This window comes from Engystomops pustulosus, chromosome 1 (genome assembly GCF_040894005.1).
Source record: "Engystomops pustulosus chromosome 1, aEngPut4.maternal, whole genome shotgun sequence".
NCBI classification, from domain to species: Eukaryota; Metazoa; Chordata; class Amphibia; order Anura; family Leptodactylidae; genus Engystomops; species Engystomops pustulosus.
Genome location: NC_092411.1, coordinates 276,323,323 through 276,340,594, shown reverse-complemented (window position 1 = coordinate 276,340,594; position 17,272 = coordinate 276,323,323). Strand labels below are relative to the sequence as shown.

At 47.3% G+C, this 17,272-nt stretch overlaps 1 protein-coding gene across 4 annotated transcripts in view; it reads right to left on the bottom strand.

The window, feature by feature from the left end:
- Positions 1–17,050, bottom strand: part of RPIA (ribose 5-phosphate isomerase A) — a 39,286-nt gene extending 22,236 nt beyond the window's left edge. The window contains exons 1-3 of one of the 4 annotated variants that reach the window (XM_072126307.1): positions 17,004–17,050; positions 10,172–10,274; positions 4,216–4,373 (exon numbers count right to left, since the gene is read on the bottom strand). The gene's annotated coding sequence lies outside the window, so the exon portion shown is untranslated. Of the gene's footprint in view, positions 1–4,215; positions 4,374–10,171; positions 10,275–15,594; positions 15,864–17,003 lie in introns of those variants that run through there. The other 3 variants (XM_072126306.1, XM_072126304.1, XM_072126305.1) reach the window with 3 other exon arrangements.
- Between the last annotated feature and the right edge of the window lie 222 nt (positions 17,051–17,272).

Sequence of the window (17,272 nt, the reverse complement as noted above, 5' to 3'; positions counted from 1 at the left end):
CGTGTGGTTATGTGAGTATGAGTATGTGAGTGCATGAGTATGCGTGTGGTTATGTGAGTATGAGTATGCGAGTGCATGAGTATGCGTGTGGTTATGTGAGTATGAGTATGTGAGTGCATGAGTATGCGTCTGGTTATGTGAGTATGAGTATGTGAGTGCATGAGTATGCGTGTGGTTATGTGAGTATGAGTATGCGTGTGGTTATGTGAGTATGAGTGTGTGAGTGCATGAGTATGCATCTGGTTATGTGAGTATGAGTGTGTGAGTGCGTCTGGTTATGTGAGTATGAGTGTGTGAGTGCATGAGTATGCGTGTGGTTATGTGAGTATGAGTGTGTGAGTGCATGAATATGCATGTAGTTGTGTGAGTATGAGTACGTGAGTGCATGAGTATGCGTCTGGTTATGTGAGTATGAGTATGCGAGTGCATGAGTATGCGTCTGGTTATGTGAGTATGCGAGTGCATGAGTATGCGTGTGGTTATGTGAGTATGAGTATGTGAGTGCATGAGTATGCCTCTGGTTGTGTGAGTATGAGTATGCGAGTGCATGAGTATGCGTGTGGTTATGTGAGTATGTGTATGCGAGTGCATGAGTATGCGTGTGGTTATGTGAGTGAGTATGCGAGTGCATGAGTATGCGTGTGGTTATGTGAGTGAGTATGTGAGTGCATGAGTATGCGTGTGGTTATGTGAGTGTGAGTGCATGAGTATGCGTGTGGTTATGTGAGTATGAGTATGTGAGTGCATGAGTATGCCTCTGGTTGTGTGAGTATGAGTATGCGAGTGCATGAGTATGCGTGTGGTTATGTGAGTATGTGTATGCGAGTGCATGAGTATGCGTGTGGTTATGTGAGTGAGTATGCGAGTGCATGAGTATGCGTGTGGTTATGTGAGTATGAGTATGTGAGTGCATGAGTATGCGTGTGGTTATGTGAGTGTGAGTATGTGAGTGCATGAGTATGCGTGTGGTTATGTGAGTATGAGTATGTGAGTGCATGAGTATGCGTGTGGTTATGTGAGTATGAGTATGTGAGTGCATGAGTATGCGTCTGGTTATGTGAGTATGAGTATGTGAGTGCATGAGTATGCGTGTGGTTATGTGAGTATGAGTATGCGTGTGGTTATGTGAGTATGAGTGTGTGAGTGCATTAGTATGCGTCTGGTTATGTGAGTATGAGTGTGTGAGTGCGTCTGGTTATGTGAGTATGAGTGTGTGAGTGCATGAGTATGCGTGTGGTTATGTGAGTATGAGTGTGTGAGTGCATGAATATGCATGTGGTTGTGTGAGTATGAGTACGTGAGTGCATGAGTATGCGTCTGGTTATGTGAGTATGAGTATGCGAGTGCATGAGTATGCGTCTGGTTATGTGAGTATGCGAGTGCATGAGTATGCGTGTGGTTATGTGAGTATGAGTATGCGTGTGGTTATGTGAGTATGAGTATGTGAGTGCATGAGTATGCGTGTGGTTATGTGAGTATGTGCATGAGTATGCGTGTGGTTATGTGAGTATGTGCATGAGTATGCGTGTGGTTATGTGAGTATGAGTATGCGTGTGGTTATGTGAGTATGAGTATGTGAGTGCATCAGTATGCGTGTGGTTATGTGAGTGTGAGTATGTGAGTGCATGAGTATGCGTGTGGTTATGTGAGTGTGAGTATGTGAGTGCATGAGTATGCGTGTGGTTATGTGAGTATGAGTATGCGAGTGCATGAGTATGCGTGTGGTTATGTGAGTGTAAGTGCATGAGTATGCGTGTGGTTATGTGAGTGTGAGTATGTGAGTGCATGAGTATGCGTGTGGTTATGTGAGTGTAAGTGCATGAGTATGCGTGTGGTTATGTGAGTGTGAGTATGTGAGTGCATGAGTATGCGTGTGGTTATGTGAGTGTGAGTGCATGAGTATGCGTGTGGTTATGTGAGTGTGAGTATGTGAGTGCATGAGTATGCGTGTGGTTATGTGAGTATGAGTATGTGAGTGCATGAGTATGCGTGTGGTTATGTGAGTGTGAGTATGTGAGTATGCGTGTGGTTATATGAGTATGAGTATGCGTGTGGTTGTGTGTGTATATATGTGTGAATGCGTGAGTACTTGTATGTTAGTGTGTGTATGTTAATATGTCTTTATGTACTGTATGTGAGTGTGTGTATGTGTATAAGTAAGTGTGTGTATGTGTATAAGTAAGTGTGTGTATGTGTGTGGTAGGGTTGGAGGTGGTAAAAGAAAAAGCAGCACTAAAAAAATGGTGCTACAAAACTGACTTTCATGGACATTCATCGGGGGCTTTGAGATATCAACAGAAAACAGGGAATTAAGAGTGTTTTCCCACTGGTGAGTGCATTGCCCACCCGTTTTGTCTCTGTGATGCTTCCATATCGTCTCCGCAAAAAAAAAATAATTAAGGATTGACCTTAGTTTGAGAACATAAGACCTGGTTTCTCAGCCTCATCACAAAAAAAAAAAAAAAAAATACTGACCTGTCACTGTTTTTTTACGGATCCATAGACTTCTATTGCCTTCTGTGATCCGCATAAGTGACATTTTTTCCATGGACAACGGATCAGTGAAAAAAACCAATGGGGCACATGTACTACGAACAGTGCAGTGTCCTGTGCATAGTGCAGGGGGCGCCAGATTCAGGATTTGTGTCTCACGTTCTTCATGAATCTGATACCCCATGCACTGCCCCGACAGAGTGCACCAACTTTTTTTCGGTGCTCCTTTAACATGGGGCGTGTGACACAATTGCGCAATTTGCAAAGTCCGACAAAAAAGTGTCGCAAAGCCCTTAGTACATATGCCCCAATATGAGAACACCTGTAGAAATCAATAGCTCAGTGAGGCATCCGTGAAAATCACTGAACCGCGGATGTGAGACTCAACCCCAGTGTGAGCGCCCTAACAGTGGTGGATGTGGTCTGATTAGACCCCATGTAGACTCCGCCCAAACGCCACGTGGGAATCCGCCCTCAATTTTAGTTTGCACAGACGTAAAAAAAAAAAAATTGGGACTTCTGGTGAGTGTGTAGTTAGGGTGATGCCACACATTGCTTAAAAACGGGCCAAAAACGGATTCAAAACGCCTCAGTCCCACAGTCAGCAGAGGAGATACAAATGTATTCAGTGTATACAATGCTTTGTGAGGCCGCGTACCGCTAGGCGTCCGTTCATAACGCGACGCTAGCGCACAGGGGGAGGTCCTCGACCCGAACGCACGCGCGTTTCCAGAGAAACGCATGCGATCGGCTTATCAATCGCATGCGTTCGGCCGAGGACATCCCCCTGTGCGCTAGCATCGCGTTATGACGGACGCCTAGCAGTACGTGTGACCGCGGCCTGAGCTAAACAAACGCGAAGCAGCTGCACACAGATCTCTGATGGTTTGCTGCAGTGTTTCAATCTAGAGTCCATTCTCTACGGCTCACAGAGCATTGTCCAGACTTCTCAGATGAGAGTAGGACGATCTGTGTACAGGGTCACTAACTCTGAGCACAAGCACCTCTTCTCCTTCACTGACAGCAAGCAGAGATCTTAAAGGACATCTACCACCAGGATGAAGGATTGTATGCAAATGAGCCTGAGGGGCTCCAGGCTTCATTATCACCAATGGAGCCTGGAGCCCCTCAGGATCATTTGGTGGGGGATTCCCATTAAAATCCAAAGAAAATACGGAGCATTGTCCAGACTTCTCGGATCTGTGTACAGGGTTACTGACCTTAGCACAAGCAACTCTTCTCCTTCACTGGACAAGTTGATTTACTTTTAATTTAATTAGGTTTTTTTTTTCAGCTAAAGCAAAAATAATATGTGTATGGCCAAAAAGAAGTTCCAGAAACTTTATACAGTTTTCAGAGGCAACTTAAGATGTGGCTGTATACTGCTTTCCATATATGATATATAAGACATGACCCATCTGGGTGCCTGTATCCGGCCTCCATAAGCCTCAGCCCCCTCCGGTTTCCTACCTTATCTACCCTGATCTCTAACCCTAGAACCATATGAGGCAGTAACTCTCAGCGCTACAATAACAAGGATACAATTAGGAATAGAATAAAAGACAAATGTATCCATTATATATCCCATGGAGATGTATAAGGATACGCCTTATCCGTCTGTTATACTCCCTGTCTCTACATTAGATTGTCAGCTCTGCTGCCCAGTGGTTGTCACTATATCTACAAGGTTTGTGGGTGTAGCAGTGGTGATGTGTGACCTACCTGTCAGGTGCTTATCATGTGCCACACAACCCCCGGGGACAGTCACCTCCTCCGCATGTTCTCCGTCACACTAGCGGCCAGTGCCACACGCAAAGTCAACATCCGCCATTCATGTGTGACCAGTGAGAGATGTGAGAGGACGCGGAGTCACAGATACACTAGGAAGGAAACATCTACAAGTCACATCGTAAATGGAACCGTCCCCGAGGGCTTCTTGGAGACAATAATTTGTTTTATAGAAATGTTCAGATAAGGCGAAGTTCACACTATTCTTCAAAGCTCCACCGTAATAAGAACAGAGGTTGAACGTATCAATTAAAAATCCCATTCACATCAATGTAAATTCTATGTCACCCGTTATGTTCCGTTTAGTGAAGTATCCATTGTCCATGCGGTTTTTTTGGACAGAAATTCAGGACTTTTCCTTGGATAACAGATCTCTGCCTAAACAGAACATAACGGGTGACATAGAATTTACATTGATGTCAATGGGATTTCTATTTGATACATTCAACATCCTTTCTTTACTTTTTTTCACATTGGTTAGGAATGAAGAGTTGAGCGGAATTGTGAACTTAGCCTAAGTGGAAGGGCTTTACCAATGCCCCTAAAAGTAAGGCCGGAAGTGGTGAAATCACAGTCACTTATCATGTGACCTCGGAGTCTATCCCTGGTCTGAGCAGTCTTACATATTCTGAGGTGGGAAATGGAATCACTGGTCACATGGAGAAGATAAGGACGGAGTGTTTCCTTGTCAAAACCCCTTTTCACGGATCACTCATAAGCTGTAGTTTAGTTATCACAGCAGCATGGTGGCTCAGTGGTTAGCATTACAGCCTTGCAGCGCTGGGGACATGGGTTCAAGTCCCAAGGTCAACATCTGCAAAGAGTTTGGATGTTCTCTCCGTGTTTGCGTGGAAACCGTGTTCCCCCGGTTTCCTCCCACACTCCAAAAACATATTGGAAGGTTGATTAGATTGTGATCCCCATTGGGGACAGGGACTGATTTGGCAAGCTCCGTGCAGCTCTGTGTGCGCTATATAAATAAAGGAATTTTAATTATAGCAATTTGTTTTCCTTGTTCCTTTTGTTTAACGTAACTGTAATTTAGAGTTTGACCACTAGAGGGCAGTATAGACTATACACATGAGAAAGGGTTCTGCAGAGCAGCAGTAATTATCTGGCTCCCATTGAGGTATATGGGTCCATAAGATTTTCTTTCCATGACATAGAAAAATCCTTCCATAGATGTAATAACAAGTGTAAAACTCCAATTATTCAAATATAAACATATATGCAATCCATATAATACACAACATCCAGCGATATAAGATAATCCTTTATTAGTCCCACAGTGGGGAAATTCACAGCGTTACAGCAGCAGAGAGGGTACAGAGAGGACAGGACAAACTATGACAACAATAATATTAGGGATAAATGCACAAAAAGAAAAAGGGGGATAAAAAGACAACAAAGAGACACGCAATGATCGGCAGTTTGATGTTTAGTCTGTGGATGGGACCTGCAGGGACTGGTTAGGTGGGGGGCGCAGGTTACTTCTGTTTGGGCCTTGTTTGTTGAACAGCCTGATGGCAGCGGGGAGGAATGACTTACGATAACGCACCCTCTCACACTTGGGGTGAAGCAGTCGGTCACTGAAGGTGCTCCCCAATGCCACCACAGTCTCATGCAAGGGATGGGAGCTATTCTGCAGAATAGACTTCACCTTACACAGTGTCCTCCTCTCAGTTATCACCTGCACTGTGTCAAGAGGACCCCCCAGGACAGAACTGGCTTTCCTAATCAGTTTGTCCAGTCTGCTCCTCTCCCGAGCTGAGATGCTGCTTCCACAACAGACTATGCCAAAGAAGATGGCTGGTGCCACTACAGAGTTGAAGAAAGTTATAGCCAACAAGTCCATATGGATCCATTGCCAATGGGAAGTTAACTAATACTGACCAGACAACTGGACTCCATAAGCTTATTCTGATACATCTGAACCCCAGGCGATCCAAACAGACACAGACTCTAGAACAGGGCACAGAATTAATAAAGCCCCCTCAGCAAGTAACGCTAAACACATGCAAACTCAATCATACCCAGTAAATAAAGACTGAATCCTTAAAGGTGTTGTCCGGGATTGTAGAAAACTTTATACAGGTGGTCCCCTACTTAAGAACACCTGACTTCAGACGACCCCTAGTTACTAACGGACCTCTGAATGTTGGTAATTTACTGTACTTTAGCCTTAGGCTGCAATAAATACAGGGGTGATGCAGAACAAGTCGGACGGTTGCAGATGGAGTATCACTTCAGGAGCCTGCATCTTTGGTTCTATAGCACCTAGTAACAAGGCTTTGGTGTCATATTTAAGATAAGAATCTCAGCATTCAGATATTCTTCACATCAAGCTGACGGTTCTGTTAGGTACACAACTAGACATACAGGCAGATCACAAAGCCACAAGCCTGGTGTGATCAGAAAGATATGATCCTTATCTCTAATATGACACCAGCAGCATGTTTCTAGGTTCTATAGAACAGAAGATGGGGCTTCTAAAGTGACACTACCCCTGCAACCACTAAATGTCACTCAACTTACTAAACCATTAAACATCATTTATCAAAATTTATACTTTAAACCAATTCTCAATTAATACAGACCTCAGACCAATTGTCTCTTTATACAGACCAGAAAACAGTTCCATATTAATACAGACCCCAGACCGGTTGTCAAGTAATTTGGACCCCAGACCAGTTCTTTATTGATACAGACTCCAGGTGGGTTTTCCATTAATATAGACCCCAGAACTTCAGTTCTTTATTAATCCAGCCCCCCAGACCAAATCTATATCAATCCAGCCCCCAGACGAAATCTATATTAATACAGCCCCCCAGACCAAATCTATATTAATACAGCCCCCGGATCAAATCTATATTAATCCAGCCCCCGGACCAAATCTATATTAATACAGCCCCCAGACCAAATCTATATTAATTCAGCCCCCGGATCAAATCTATATTAATACAGCCCCCCAGACCAAATCTATATTAATCCAGCCCCCACAGACCAAATCTATATTAATCCAGCCCCCACAGACCAAATCTATATCAATCCAGCCCCCAGACCAAATCTATATCAATCCAGCCCCCAGACCAAATCTATATTAATCCAGCCCCCAGACCAAATCTATATCAATCCAGCCCCCAGACCAAATCTATATCAATCCAGCCCCCCAGACCAAATCTATATTAATACAGCCCCCAGACCAAATCTATATTAATACAGCCCCCAGACCAAATCTATATTAATTCAGCCCCCCAGACCAAATCTATATTAATCCAGCCCCCCAGACCAAATCTATATTAATCCAGCCCCCCAGACCAAATCTATATTAATCCAGCCCCCCAGACCAAATCTATATTAATACAGCCCCCCAGACCAAATCTATATTAATTCAGCCCCCCAGACCAAATCTATATTAATACAGCCCCCAGACCAAATCTATATTAATTCAGCCCCCCAGACCAAATCTATATTAATACAGCCCCCCAGACCAAATCTATATTAATCCAGCCCCCAGACCAAATCTATATTAATTCAGCCCCCCAGACCAAATCTATATTAATCCAGCCCCCAGACCAAATCTATATTAATACAGCCCCCAGATCAAATCTATATTAATACAGCCCCCAGACCAAATCTATATTAATACAGCCCCCAGACCAAATCTATATTAATTCAGCCCCCCAGACCAAATCTATATTAATACAGCCCCCAGACCAAATCTATATTAATTCAGCCCCCCAGACCAAATCTATATTAATACAGCCCCCAGACCAAATCTATATTAATACAGCCCCCCAGACCAAATCTATATTAATACAGCCCCCAGACCAAATCTATATTAATACAGCCCCCAGATCAAATCTATATTAATACAGCCCCCAGACCAAATCTGAAAGGTCCCAAACCAAACCTCTGCCCTCCAAATGTAGATCTCAGATCAGATTTCCCTCACTACAGACCAGATGTACACAACCCGTTCTGACTATTACTCCTTCCTCTGGAGCCGATCACATTACACGACGGATTATTGGTTTACTATTATTTTCCATCATTCCTGGAACTGTAATGTATCTATATGTATCTATATGGGGTCGGGTCTAAGTCTGTTTTGTCTTTTTTTGTAATACCCTGCGCCCCTTCTCACCGCTATAGTGCTAAATCCTACACCCACCATAGAGGGGTGATAGGTGACATAAGATAAGTACCATAATTACAGGGATAACCTCTTATAACAAGGACATCCCTAGCAGCAGAACTACAAGTACCAGCAACCCTGATCTATAAATGGCAGGAACAAGTGGTGTCCTATGTCATCCTATGTTCATTTGGTTATTCCCCTTATGGCGAGTGATAAGGATTGGAAGGGAACATGATATATTTCGGGGATATCTGTAAAGCCTCCGCCCCCCTAGTGCGTCCTTGAGAGTCGGCGCTCCCGCAGCTGGGTAAACAGCGATTTTCTCGCTGGATAAGACTGTTTGTTAACAGCTGTCAACACGAGACTGGTAACTTCTAGCCGTGTCATGAGGCGATGACGTGTCCCCACAGAAATGCCGCGCACATTCTAGAATCCGGGAAATTTGGAGATTGTCCCCGGACTGAAAACAGTAGTGAGATCCCACACGGGGCCTTAGGTGTCATGATAAAGGTAAGAATCTCAACTTTCAGATGACATTAGGCTCATGGATTTGAGTTCTACAGAATTATCAGAGATACAGACAGTTAAAGACATAGTTGCAAATGTACCGTAAGTTGCAGATAAAGGTCCAGTTCCTGGCTATTTTTTTAACTGTCTGTATCTCGGGTTTTGTAGATCACAGAGCCACAAACCTGATCTGAAAGATGAGATTCTTATCTTTAATATGACACCAAGAATACATATCTACAATAGAACTGAAGATAGGGGACTCCCCTTTCAGCCTTAAAATTGACTAATCTCAGGCAAATATGACTCTTCTCTGCTCATTATTACATGACTTTGGAGAAGATTTTTTTATAGGTATATCAAACCGACATTGTAATGGTAAACTACGTTACCAAGCAGTTAAATGACAACAACCTGGCCTGCTGAGGAGGCCCGACAAGCCTGCTGTATCAGACGCTGGGATATGGGAACGTGTGGGCGTGGCCAGCCACCTTGGCTGGCCGGAAAATGGTCTGAGCGCTGCTTTCCGTGCCCGTTTGTGGATGAGAGTAAATAATTTAAACTATATTCGGAAAGGTATGGTTACACATCACTCCAGGGCCAATACCTTCCTCAACCACAAAAACTTTATCCTGCAGCCATGGAGTGGAAGCACCGCACCAGGATACCCACAGGCAGCACACTGTGGGGCTTATTTACTAAGGGTCGCGGATCGCACTTTCGTTGGACTGTTCACGGTTTTCGGGATAGGTATTCTGACAGGTATTTAACAGGGGTTTCCGCTGGAATTGTGTCGCACGCAATCGGATTGTGGTGGCGGCTGCACTGATTTTCATGCAACAGAAATTGAGTGGTGTGCCTTCAGATGATCCGACTGATCCGGACTGGTAGCAGCGCAGCTGCGCCAAAAATAGTGAGGACTATTGCAAGGTGGATACCTAGCGCTGGTCACATCTTCCGGCTGTCTAGTACTATAGGCATGGAGTAGCCACAGGGTGAGGTCATAACGCTGCTAAAAATGGTAGAAGACCTTCTATAGGGGACATTAGCAGGTACTTCCATAACGTCACATTAGCAGGTCCTCCATGACCCCCCCCCCCCCCCTGACTGCCTCCATTCACAGATCTGACAATGGAGATTGATTTGTGTCTTGGAGAGTTTCCCGGGTCATTCAGGAGAGGATTGTGTAATCCTCGATTCCCTGCGCTCGGCTCCTGACAATATTTAGGTGGAAGCACTTACCTCAGGAAATGAATGGACAAGTGATTGGAGTATTGAGCGTCTCCGGAGCCCGATACAAGTCACTGACTCATCTACAGGAGGATTGTGTTACATCAATGGATTCCTGGATGTGAGGAGCAGAAAATATACAAGTAAAAAAAATCATAAAAAATGATAAAAAGTTTTGTTTATAAGTTTGGAAAAACTAAATATGGAAAGAACATGGAGACATAATAACAGAGCCAAATCCATAGTAGGTGCATAACCCTACATCATGTACATGTACTGCAGAATGAACCCGCCCCCCCCCCCCCCCCCCCGCACCTCCTCTTCTTCTTTTCGGGTAGGTTACATCATCTTTACCTTATCCTAAGCCCGGTCCTTCCTATGATGTTATTAGGTGGTAACATCCCTGGTGGTCTGTGATAATGAAGTGCTTAGAGCCAAGATCAATGATGATCTAAGGCTAATATCCCTGGTGGTCTAGTGTAGTGACGTAGCTAATGCCCATATTCCTGGTGGCCTAGGGCATTGAGGTAGGGTAATGCCAAGATACTCGGTTGGGAAGCTAGGGTATTAAAGTACTTACTACTACCAGCATTGATGATCAAAAGTATTGAGTTAATATGGAGGTAGTTACAAGGGTCGTCCAGTATCAGAGCAGGTTATGTCCAGAAACAGCGCCACACCTGACCAGGGGTAGTGCGCGGTATTGCAGCCGAACTACATTTATTCCCCTACAGCTGAGATGTAATAGCAGCACTATAGTGAGTGGCGCTGATTTTTGGGAGAAAGGTTGTGGCCCACACTATCCAATAAGTGCTCACCTCCTGCAGGGTAGTCCAGTGGCACGAGCAAGAGGGGACCGAGCAGTGAGTACTGGTAAGTATAGAGTCCATAAACCACATCTCCCACTCCAACTTCCGATCTTCAACCAAAATCGTAACCGATTCAGACTCCACTAAACTGACTCCACAGTCCTGTTTTCCTGGTCCCTCTAGTGCTGGGATAAATGTGGACATCCTTTCCCAGTGCCTTATTCCTCTGATCTATAGCAGAGGAGCTTCACTCCTGAGCATGTACATAAAGTGCAGCCACATTCATATCAACTAAACAGGGGATGAGCGGTGCACAAGTCAGGGCCACATGCAGCCTCTCAAGCCGTGAGTTGTGGTCCACACCCTCCTGACAGTCAGTCCAATGAGCTCTTCCATAACTGATGGCAGATTATTAGTGATAGAGGCTGGGTAGCGGGCCCGGGTAGTACAGCTGAGAAGTTCTCACTGCTTGGGTCCTCTCTTGCCACTCTGTTGTGTCCTGACTCCTGACACTGGTTATATGCAGAGCGGACCCAGAGCAGAGCGCCTGTAGGAGAGGACTCAGAGCAGAGCACCCGCAGGAGAGGACCCAGAGCAGAGCGCTCGCAGGAGAGGACCCAGAGCAGAGCGCTCGCAGGAGAGGACCCAGAGTAGAGCGCTCGCAGGAGAGGACCCAGAGCAGAGCGCTCGCAGGAGAGGACCCAGAGCAGACCGCTCGCAGGAGAGGACCCAGAGCAGAGCGCCCGCAGGAGAGGACCCAGAGCAGAGCGCCCGCAGGAGAGGACCCAGAGCAGAGCGCTCGCAGGAGAGGACCCAGAGCAGAGCGCTCGCAGGAGAGGACCCAGAGCAGAGCGCTCGCAGGAGAAGACCCAGAGCAGAGCGCCCGCAGGAGAGAACCCAGAGCTGATCAACCGCAGGAGAAGACCCAGAGCTGATCAACCGCAGGAGAAGACCCAGAGCAGAGCGCTCGCAGGAGAAGACCCAGAGCAGAGCGCCCGCAGGAGAGAACCCAGAGCTGATCAACCGCAGGAGAAGACCCAGAGCAGAGCGCCCGCAGGAGAGAACCCAGAGCAGAGCGCCCGCAGGAGAGCACCCAGAGCAGAGCGCCCGCAGGAGAGGACCCAGAGCAGAGCACCCGCAGGAGAGCACCCAGAGCAGAGCACCCGCAGGAGAGCACCCAGAGCAGAGCACCCGCAGGAGAGCACCCAGAGCAGAGCACCCGCAGGAGAGGACCCAGAGCAGAGCGCCCGCAGGAGAGGACCCAGAGCAGAGCGCCCGCAGGAGAGGACCCAGAGCAGAGCGCCCGCAGGAGAGGACCCAGAGCAGAGCGCCCGCAGGAGAGGACCCAGAGCAGAGCGCCCGCAGGAGAGGACCCAGAGCAGAGCGCCCGCAGGAGAGGACCCAGAGCAGAGCGCCCGCAGGAGAGGACCCAGAGCAGAGCGCCCGCAGGAGAGGACCCAGAGCAGAGCGCCCGCAGGAGAGGACCCAGAGCAGAGCGCCCGCAGGAGAGGACCCAGAGCAGAGCGCCCGCAGGAGAGGACCCAGAGCAGAGCGCCCGCAGGAGAGCACCCAGAGCAGAGCGCCTGCAGGAGAGGACCCAGAGCAGAGCGCCTGCAGGAGAGGACCCAGAGCAGAGCACCCGCAGGAGAGGACCCAGTGCAGACGAACACTTTTCATCTCTCCTGCTCCTGGCATTGTACTTTTCCAGGTCCTGATGCCGCATACAACCAGCGCAGGACACAGAGCAGAGCGGCACATGGAGGGGAGAAGACGCCGCAGTGCAGTGCAAGGAGGAGTAGGAGCCAGGAAAGGAGAGGATTTTTTTCTGTCTACCTTTTTCTTCACTATTATACGTCTGCTCTGGGGGGTCTTCACTATTATACGTCTGCTCTGGGGGGTCTCCACTATTATACGTCTGCTCTGGGGGGTCTTCACTATTATACGTCTGCTCTGGTGGGGGGATCTCCTCCAATATAAATCTGTTCTGGGGGGGGTCTCTATTATTATTATCATCGGGTTTGTGCTCTGTATTTGTCGTCTTCTCTGGGGTCTATTAGTTATTGTGCAAATTAAGTATTTGGTTTTTGGGGGCATTAAATGTATTGAGGATTGATGAATGGAATATAGCTATACTAACATCCCTGGTGGTCTAGGGCAGTGATGGCGAACCTTTTGGAGACAGAGTGCCCAAGCTACAACCAAAACCCAATTATATGTTGCAAAGTGCCAACATGACAATTTAAGCAGTAACTTATTGATCCCTGCTGTATCACAGGTTTAATCGTATTGGTGTCCTGAGTTCACCAATACAATAGAAAGATGGAGAAATTTGGATTGTAACTTCCCTCCAGAGTCCCCTGAAGAGGAAGGATGAGCGCACCCAGAGCAGGAGGTCCAATAACAATCCATCTCTATCCACACCTTCTTGATCCTCCTTTAGTCTTGGCAGCCAAATAGCACTGAGCATGACACGTCCTGGTCTGTATTGGATCACAGGAGAAAACCTTGAGTCCTAGCTGGCAGACTCTGTGTTGGGGTGAAGGCCTGGGTGCCCACAGAAAAGTCTCTGAGTGCCACCTCTGGCACCCGTGCCATAGGTTCGCCACCACTGGTCTAGGGTATTCAGGCAGTTAATACTAAGATCCATACTAGCTTAGGGGTTAATACTACTTCTGACGGCTGATCACAAGAAAGGGATAATTGACCCCGAATCCCTTCAGAACTGGGGGTTCTGGTTGTGTTCTTGTCCCAACGCTCCATTCGTAATCTATGGAAACAGCGACTTACCTCCTCTGACTGACTCCTCCTCTAATCTGTGTAGCATTTAAGTGCTTTTTGAGGAGCATTTTATTAATAAATTCATTTTAATTACCGTATTACAATGTTTTCCCACTAGTTTCCGGGGCTGGAAGGTCGCTATGTTTGTGACTGTAGTATAAATGTTTTTTTACGGTGAACATCTCAATTTTCTAAAATTTTCAGTCAATTTTGATAAAAAATGGGAAACACCATGTCCATTTTATTGAAGCCTATGCAGCGATAACCAATCAGATTGCAGTGTATATATTTGTATAGCTTTATTCTTTTATGTATACCATTGATATGGATGTGAGGTAATCGCCCTGTGGTCAGGATGGAGCGCTCTGACCCCCGGTGACGCGGTGTACAACCTGCAGGGAGCCAATCGTTTCACCTTGGCGCCAATTGCTGCGTCTCTAAGATGGTTTTTATGAATGAAAACCTGGAGATGACATCAGGGATAAGTGAAAGCTATGAAGATGTTTAAGGATGAAGCCTCCCCGGGGAGCGCAGGCGGATGAGATCATCGGATATCACAGCACGTGACAGGATGGTTTCTATGCATCTTATATGAGGCCGGTCAGACACCGCAGAGACAAGAGAATCCCTCACAGCCCGCGCTACCCCCCCCCCCCTCCTGTCCTATAGAGGATGACCTCATTCATAGCCATTCATAGTGAGCCCCAGGTACCAACACAGACTGTGTACATCACCACACCAGTCAGCACATAGCAGACAGGGCAATGTACATACTCAATGGGCAGGTACAGCATATACCCCCCCCCCCGGGACCCAGGTACAGCGTATACCCCCCCCCCCCCCCCCGGGACCCAGATACAGCGTATACCCCCCCCCCCCGGGACCCAGATACAGCGTATACCCCCCCCCCACCCCCGGGACCCAGGTACAGCGTATACCCCCCCCCCCCCCCCGGGACCCAGGTACAGCGTATACCCCCCCCCCCCCCGGGACCCAGGTACAGCGTATACCCCCCCCCCCCCCCGGGACCCAGGTACAGCGTATACCCCCCCCCCCCCGGGACCCAGGTACAGCGTATACCCCCCCCCCCCCGGGACCCAGATACAGCGTATACCCCCCTCCCCCCGGGACCCAGATACAGCGTATACCCCCCCCCCCCGGGACCCAGATACAGCGTATACCCCCCCCCCAGGACCCAGATACAGCGTATACCCCCCCCCCCCCGGGACCCATATACAGCGTATACCCCCCCCCCCCCCCGGGACCCAGATACAGCGTACACCCTTCTCCCCAACCTTCACACACCTTCATAGACAGATACAATGTATACCCAAGGACCCAGATACAGTGTAATTCTCCGGACACAGATACAGGGGCTCTTTACTAAGGGTCCGGCGGACGCATTTTCGTCAGGTTTCACGAAGATTTCCACTTGGCGCTGAATTGCCCCAGGATTTTTGGCGCACGTGATCGGATTTTGCCGCATCAGGCTTGCACGTGACAGAAATGGGGGGGCGTGGTCATCTGACAAACTGGGAATTTAAAAAAGAATTTGTGTCGCAAGATCAAGCACTCACATGCAGCGGGAAGAAGAAGGTGAACTCCGGCGGACCTCGGGGCAGAAGGAACGGAAGCAGGAACTCGGGCGCACGATCTTAGTGAATTGCGTGGAGAACGCACCGCAGGATCGCGACAGGACCGGGTAAGTAAATCTGTCCCACAGATTGCGTCACTTTTTTTTTTGATACGTTTTCGATGCATTCCAAAGGTTTCAGCTTTGATCACATGCTGAGGTTACATTGCGTTTCCACTGCATCTGCTAAAACACAATGGGGCACATTTACTTACCTGTCCACGGCGCGATCCCCGATCCGGAATGTCTGAGGAACCTGATTGTGCTGCGGAGTTCACCTACTTCTTCCCATTTTAAAGTTAAATCCTGTGGTTTGTCCAAATCCTCGGCTGCCGCAGAGCCTCACTCCGCACGCCTCGGCTGCCGCAACACCTAATAATACACACCTCAGCTACTGCAGAGCATCATAATACACACCTCAGCTACTGCAGAACCTCATAATACACACCTCAGCTACTGCAGAACATCATAATACACACCTCAGCTACTGCAGAACCTCATAATACACACCTCAGCTACTGCAGAACCTCATAATACACACCTCAGCTACTACAGAACCTCATAATACACACCTCAGCTACTACAGAACCTCATAATACACACCTCAGCTACTACAGAACCTCATAATACACGCCTCAGCTACTACAGAACCTCATAATACACACCTCAGCTACTACAGAACATCATAATACACACCTCAGCTACTGCAGAACCTCATAATACACACCTCAGCTACTGCAGAACCTCATAATACACACCTCAGCTACTGCAGAACCTCATAATACACACCTCAGCTACTGCAGAACCTCATAATACACACCTCAGCTACTGCAGAACATCATAATACACACCTCAGCTACTGCAGAGCATCATAATACACACCTCAGCTACTGCAGAACCTCATAATACACACCTCAGCTACTACAGAACCTCATAATACACACCTCAGCTACTACAGAACCTCATAATACACACCTCAGCTACTACAGAACCTCATAATACACACCTCAGCTACTACAGAACCTCATAATACACACCTCAGCTACTACAGAACATCATAATACACGCCTCAGCTACTACAGAACCTCATAATACACACCTCAGCTACTACAGAACCTCATAATACACACCTCAGCTACTACAGAACCTCATAATACACACCTCAGCTACTACAGAACCTCATAATACACGCCTCAGCTACTACAGAACCTCATAATACACGCCTCAGCTACTGCAGAACCTCATAATACACACCTCAGCTACTGCAGAACCTCATAATACACACCTCAGCTACTGCAGAACCTCATAATACACACCTCAGCTACTGCAGAACCTCATAATACACACCTCAGCTACTGCAGAACCTCATAATACACACCTCAGCTACTGCAGAACATCATAATACACACCTCAGCTACTGCAGAACCTCATAAAACACACCTCAGCTACTACAGAGCATCATAATACACACCTCAGCTACTACAGAACATCATAATACACACCTCAGCTACTGCAGAACCTCATAATACACACCTCAGCTGCTGCAGAACATCATTACACACATCAGCTGCTACAGAACCTCATACTACACACCTCAGCTACTGCAGAATCTCATACTACACACCTCAGCTGCTGCAGAACCCATTCACCGTTATGAGCCGTCAAGAAAAGGGTTAATGGTGACGTGTGTTTATTTTGATAACGTGGTGACGCCATGTGACCCTTAGCCCCGCCCCCTGGTCTCCTCTCCACACTTCCATGATTCAATGGCGGAGGATGAGACACTCAAAACCAGCCACGTATCTATTGGCGGCGTTAGCCAATCACAGCTCGGTCCTACCTCACAGCCCCGCCTCCTCCCCATGTTGACGTTATTATCAACCAATAAAAAGT